This window comes from Tachysurus fulvidraco, chromosome 3 (genome assembly GCF_022655615.1).
Source record: "Tachysurus fulvidraco isolate hzauxx_2018 chromosome 3, HZAU_PFXX_2.0, whole genome shotgun sequence".
Lineage (NCBI taxonomy): Eukaryota > Metazoa > Chordata > Actinopteri > Siluriformes > Bagridae > Tachysurus > Tachysurus fulvidraco.
This window is the reverse complement of record NC_062520.1, coordinates 29,220,933-29,228,890: the sequence shown is the minus strand read 5'-3', so window position 1 is coordinate 29,228,890 and position 7,958 is coordinate 29,220,933. Positions and strand designations below refer to the sequence as shown.

Here is a 7,958-nt window from a genome sequence, read left to right as displayed (position 1 = left end):
TACACATTACAGTACACTACACATTACAGTACACTACACTACACTACACATTACAGTACACTACACATTCCAGTACACTACACTACACTACACATTACAGTACACTACACTACACTACACATTACACTACACTACACATTACAGTACACTACACTACACTACACATTACACTACACTACACATTACACTACACTACACTACACATTACACTACACTACACATTACAGTACACTACACTACACTACACTACACTACACATTACACTACACTACACATTACAGTACACTACACTACACTACACTACACTACACATTACACTACACTACACATTACAGTACACTACACTACACATTACAGTACACTACACTACACTACACATTACACTACACTACACATTACACTACACTACACATTACAGTACAGTACACTACACATTACAGTACACTACACTACACATTACAGTACACTACACATTACAGTACACTACACATTACAGTACACTACACTACACATTACAGTACACTACACATTACACTACACTACACATTACACTACACTACACATTACAGTACACTACACATTACAGTACACTACACTACACATTACACTACACTACACATTACAGTACACTACACATTACAGTACACTACACTACACATTACAGTACACTACACATTACAGTACACTACACTACACATTACACTACACTACACATTACAGTACACTACACATTACACTACACTACACATTACACTACACTACACATTACAGTACACTACACATTACACTACACATTACAGTACACTACACATTACAGTACACTACACTACACATTACAGTACACTACACATTACAGTACACTACACATTACAGTACACTACACTACACATTACACTACACTACACATTACACTACACTACACATTACAGTACACTACACATTACAGTACACTACACTACACATTACACTACACTACACATTACAGTACACTACACTACACATTACAGTACACTACACATTACAGTACACTACACATTACACTACACTACACATTACAGTACACTACACATTACAGTACACTACACATTACACTACACTACACATTACACTACACTACACATTACAGTACACTACACATTACAGTACACTACACTACACATTACAGTACACTACATCACATTACAGTACACTACACCACATTACACTACACTACACATTACAGTACACTACACTACACTACACATTACACTACACTACACATTACAGTACACTACACCACCCCATACTACCCTACACCACATTACAGTACACTACACCACCCCATACTACACCACACCATACTACAATACACCACATTACAGTACACTACACCACATTACAGTACACTACACCACCCCATACTACACCACACCATACTACAATACACCACATTACAGTACACTACACCACCCCATACTACCCTACACCACATTACAGTACACTACACCACCCCATACTACACCACACCATACTACAATACACCACATTACAGTACACTACACCACCCCATACTACACCACATTACACCACACTACAATACACCACATTACAGTACACTACACCACCCCATACTACACCACACCACATTACAGTACACTACACCACCCCATACTACACCACCCCATACTACAATACACCAGATTACAGTACACTACACCACCCCATACTACACCACACCATACTACAATACACCACATTACAGTACACTACACCACCCCATACTACCCTACACCACATTACAGTACACTACACCACCCCATACTACACCACACCATACTACAATACACCACATTACAGTACACTACACCACCCCATACTACACCACATTACACCACACTACAATACACCACATTACAGTACACTACACCACCCCATACTACCCTACACCACATTACAGTACACTACACCACCCCATACTACACCACACCATACTACAATACACCACATTACAGTACACTACACCACCCCATACTACACCACATTACACCACACTACAATACACCACATTACAGTACACTACACCACCCCATACTACACCACATTACACCACACTACAATACACCACATTACAGTACACTACACCACCCCATACTACACCACACCACATTACAGTACACTACACCACCCCATACTACACCACCCCATACTACAATACACCAGATTACTGTACACTACACCACCCCATACTACACCACACTACAATACACCACATTACAGTACACTACACCACCCCATACTACACCACATTACACCACACTACACTACACCACATTACAGTACACCACACCACCCCATACTACACTATGCCATGCTACACTACATCAAACTACACTACACTACATCACACATGCAAATGAAAGGCCAGTTTACATGAGGTCAAGTGCATTTGCAATATAAAGGGAAAAGCATTCTATGGAAAATGAACGTGTTCTGACATTCATCTCATCAATCACTGAGATTATTTTCTGTGAACTGAACCAAGAGCAATTTGCATGACTATAGAGACATTTTATGTGAATGTGAGAGGATTTCAGGTGAATGAAAAAGCAACATGAACGGGAAAGCATTTTACATGATTAACAGAATTTTAACTGCATGTGAGCACTTTCCATGAAGGCAAGATTATTTTGCTTTACTGAAATTTCTTTCGAGTTTAACTAGGATGCTTATGTTAGCTTCAGTGTTTTTCCTCTGGCAAAAGCCAAAGACTTATGTACATGCACAGATGTTTTAATGTGAATGGGAAAGTGTTTTACAAAAAAATGAGAGCATTTTATCTGAATGGGAGTGTTTTCTATGTAAAAAAAAAAAAAGAGCATTGTTTGAATCTCAGCATTTTATTGGAATGTAAGACACAAATACATCATCGATCCCTTAACGCATCTGTGAGCAAGTGAGATGATTCTCTGTAAATGTGAGAGTATTTTTTTCTCGTCAGTTTGTACTAGCAATGTGTTTTTAGACAGAAGCTCTAAAGCACTTCTGTGGGTTAAAAATGTTAATGTCAGATACATGCCAGGTAAACTTTTAGCTGGTAACTAAGTTCTGAAGTTAGACAGTTTTAACCCTTGTTTTCAGGGAGGAATGATCCCAGGAGACAGTCATTAGGTGAGATATGTTGACTAGAATCTGATGCCCATGTTAGCGCATGCTTCAGTAAAATATCCCTCTGGAGAGCAGCAGAGGAACTTACAAGTCTTTAAACGTCCAAGTGGGCTCCTGCTGGGCGGGTAATCAATAGTGGCTCCTGACCTCACAGAGAGGGGCTTCATCTCCTTCCAGTCTTCAGTCCTCACACACTGACAGCTAGAGTAAAAGAGAGAGAGAAAACGGGAAGATCTAAATATAGAAACAGGAAATAGGAGGCACTTTTCAAAACACAGAAACATCCAAACGCAAACCAGCTGAGAAAGCATCTAGGTTTAATAGTGCACTTTTTTCACAGGTACGCAAAAGACGAGGGAAAGAGTGAGAAACTCAGCTAGAAGTTACTCATTAATTACCGAAGTATCATCAGAGAGACGGTTTTCCAAACACAGACAGATCACAAACCATGTGTCATCTGCTTTCCCTCTTACACAAAGGTTCTGACTCATGAAAGTACACAATTTGCTTTAACCCAGAATTTTGTTTCAGTTACACAGACAATGAGCCAAGGCACTAAGTTAGGATGCGCAATTATTTATTTCTGAAATTCAGAAGCAGATTAATAAACATAAAATTCCAAATACCACTGGGTAATAATTCCAAGCAATGGTCTTGATGCCGAGAAAATTCACAAATTCAGGTCTAAGCAACTCACAAATACAGAGAACAGAGACCTTTTCTACAGAGAGTCTTACAGAATTCCCAAGATATCCAGATTATTGCTAATTCTTGACTTGATTCCTAAACAAATTCTTAATTTCAGGAATAGATGCTAAAAAAATTCCACTGTTTGAATGGCTCACAATTTCAGAACCAGAAATTAGCCAAATTAATCCTGAACACAGTGAACAGTGGCCGGATCTTCAATAACCAAAGATATTATTAGTCTGTACATTAATTAATTAATTAATACATTGAGTCTGAGTGAGTGGAGTCTGAGACACAAAAGTTCTAAATTTGGATTGAAACGATGGAAAAATGTGAAAACAGAAAAATAAATAAATGAATAAATAAATAAATAAATAAATAAATAAATAAATAAATAAATAAATAAATAAATAAATGACAAAAATGTGAGACAATGTGAGAAAAACAGCCAAAGGGAGGTGAGATAGACATGAAACCTTTTCTCTCACACACAAACACACACACAGCCCAACAGCTGACAGACTCCTGAGACAGCTAGGAGGCGGAGTCCATGAGTGTGTCAATGTTCTGTCTGAGAAAGGAAAGCAAAGGCGAGGTGATATAGCGTGTAAACAGGATGTTCGGCTAGATTTCAGTTTCAACAGCTGAAAAATTTTCTCACCTTCAGATAAAAAAAATTGATAAAATAAATGAAGATGACACCGGCCTTTGTGGAGGTTTAAATAGGCGTCTGAATTGAGGGATTAAATAAGAACCTGTGGAACAGAACGTTAATCACAGGCCATGCAAATAGATTCGGTTCCTCTTCTTCTCACACACACACACACACACACACACACACACACACACACACACACACACACACACACACACACACACACACACACACACTTCCGCTCCTCATGCTGCGCCCACACGGCCTTCTTTAAATATCAGACTGCAGACGCATGGTGTTTGGTTTTGCTGATTCTCACAGGCGGTGTAAACATGTTGATCTGTAGGAGGAGAAAAAAAAACAACAAGAAAACAAAACACACACACTTCCAGAAGAAGAGCAGACACTCGTCCCTCACACACATCAGTCACAATTTAGCAAAATCAAAACGTGCTAACTCCAAACTACTAAACCGCTAACCGCTAATAAACCGGGGTGACGCTGTGGTGACGAATTTATCAAGATGTAGAATCGTGGTGTTTATGTCTGATTTAAACTTTTCATTTTAAACAAACACAGCTACGCTTTAATACGTTTTTATGGAACGTCTGGAGTACAGCTTCCGGTTACTATAAAAACAATAACGTATTAATGGAAAACTGTGATGAGGCTTCAGTACTGTCAGAGCTGCTGACATGGCAAACTAATTAACACCTTCTGACCAATCAGAATCTAGGATTCAAGAGCGCCGTGGAAACCTCGATGAAGGTAGCGCTGAATCAGGATTCTAGCTGTGTTTAACACGTAACACAGAATGCTACACGTTTTAATACATGTCGCAGAGTGTTAGCCGTGTTTAATACATGACGCAGGACTCTAGCTGTGTTTAAAACATGACGCAGAACTCTAGCCATGTTTAAAACATGACGCAGGACTCTAGCCATGTTTAAAACATGACGCAGTACTCTAGCCGTGTTTACAACATGACGCAGGACGCTAGCCATGTTTAACACATGAAGCAGGACTCTAGTCATGTTTAAAACACGACGTTGGGATGCTAGTCATGTTTAACACATGACGCAGGATGCTAGCCGTGCTTAAAACATGACACAGAAAGCCAGCCATGTGTAATACGTGATGTAGAGCGCTAGCTGTGTTAATACATGACGCAGGACTCTAGTCGTGTTTAAAACATGACGCTGGACGCCAGCCGTGTTTAAAACGTGACGCTGGACGCTAGCCGTGTTTAATACATGACGCAGGAAGCTAGACGTGTTTATTACATGAAGCAGTACTCTAGCCTTGTTTAAAACATGACGCTGGATGCTAGTGTGTTCAATAATTGACGTAGGATACTAGCCTTGTTTAATACATGACGCTGGACGCTAGCCATGTTTAATACATGACGCAGGACTCCAGCCATGTTTATTACATGACGCAGAATGCCAGCCATGTTTAAAACATGATGCAGGACGCTAGCTGTGTTTAATACATGACACAGGATTCCAGCCGTGTTTAAAACATGACACAGGACTCCAGCCGTGTTTAAAACATGACACAGGACTCCAGCCGTGTTTAAAACATGACACAGGACTCCAGCCGTGTTTAAAACATGACACAGGTTGCTAGCCGTGTTTAATACATGGGCTTATTATTTATTACATTTACAGCATTTGGCAGAAATCCTTATCCAGAGCGACGTACAAAAGTGCTTTTAAATCTTTATCGATTAATACATTAACACTGGTTCACTAGGTTACAGTCTATTTAGGATACCAGAGTTCTTTATTAGAGTTATTTGTACATTGGATATTTATGTTCAGCTTAAATAATCCACACACAGACACACACGCATATACAAGCACAAGCACCCACATACACACACGCATGCACACCCTGTAGACGTCTGGCATGCTATCCGTCCAAATCCATTCTTTCCTCTGTCTCACTTGCCCGCCCAACGACTCGCACACACACGCACACACGCACGCACACACACACACACACACACACACACACACACACACACACACACACCTCCTTCTGATAAGGAAACCCAATGACCTGACAGTTTGCGACTGCAGGCTATGTATAACACACACACACACACACACACACACACTTGCTCCTTCCTTTTGTGTATCTGTGTATCTATTCCTGTGTGTGTGTGTGTGTGTGTGTGTGTGTGTGTGTGTGTGTGTGTGTGTGTGTGTGTGTGTGTGTGTGTGTGTGTGTGTGTTTGTGCCCCCCCAGGCAGACAAGGACTAACAGACACTTCCTCAGTTGAGTCACCCAGACACACACACACACAAACACACACAGAGAGAAATAAATGTTCACACTTAACACTATATATATATATATATATATATATATATATATATATATATATATATATATATATATATATATATATATATATATATATACTAGCATAGGGAACATGTAAAAAATGTAAATATATACACACACACATACACACACACACACAAAAACATACCTATTCTCACACACACAAGAACATACACACAGGTATACACTTAAAAACACAACAAACACACAGGTATACGCACATACACTTAAATACACAAAAACTCAACATACACAAACTTTGCAAACACACAACCCATCACACACACACACACACACACATTAAAGAAATTCAGAGAGAATATGACAGACACAACAAATGTTTTTCATTTCAGTTGCTGAGATCCCAGCTACACACACACTCAGTAGCTGGAGGCGGTGGAGTAGATGTAAAGAGGTTTCTTGTGACAGAAGAATGATCACATCACGTTGTCTCACCGTTCACGCGTGATAAAAACCACAGCAGCGGGTTTCTCACACACACACTCTCACCCAGTGATGAGTCAGACATCCGCTCGGCGAGACCGTGTCAATCACCACAGGTTCAACAATTCAGACTTTTGTTGGTTGTGATTGACAGCTCCACCGCTTCCTGTGGAGAACCTCAGGGCTCCACCTGAGGAACGCTGCTGTTCCCATCACACACACTTCACATTCATCACCTGTCACTAACGCTGCACTCTGATTGGTCACAAGCTGTTTATTTGTTTTCTAGAACAACAAGATTAAATGTGATCATAAACAGATAAAAGACTCGAAGGTCACACACTGTACAGAAGGTCACACGAGTGACATTCATTTTAAAGCCCCCCCCCCCTTTTAACTTTACATTTTAATTAAATTGTTTTTAAATAATAATTCTTTTTTTTTTTTCCTTTCCAGATTTGTTTCCTTTAATGTTACGCTGTACAATAAATTTTTCACCCCATAAATTTATAGTAAAAATAATATAAAGTAATACAGGAAAAACGATTGATAATCAATAAAAATAAAGAACACATTTCTTTCACATTTAGTCCAGAATTTATTTATTTATTTGTTTATTTATTTATTTTCATTTTTGACTGAAGTGTTTTTTGTTGTTGTCCACAAAAACCAG

At 39.3% G+C, this 7,958-nt stretch overlaps 1 long non-coding RNA gene across 6 annotated transcripts in view; it reads right to left on the bottom strand.

Moving 5' to 3' along the window:
* LOC113648264 overlaps positions 1-7,958 on the bottom strand; it is a 75,765-nt gene that overhangs the window by 20,498 nt on the left and 47,309 nt on the right. For 4 of the 6 annotated variants that reach the window (XR_007140151.1, XR_007140152.1, XR_007140153.1 and 1 more), the window contains exon 4: positions 3,233-3,345. This is a non-coding gene — a long non-coding RNA (uncharacterized LOC113648264). Of the gene's footprint in view, positions 1-2,860; positions 3,346-7,958 lie in introns of those variants that run through there. The other 2 variants (XR_003441866.2, XR_007140149.1) reach the window with 1 other exon arrangement.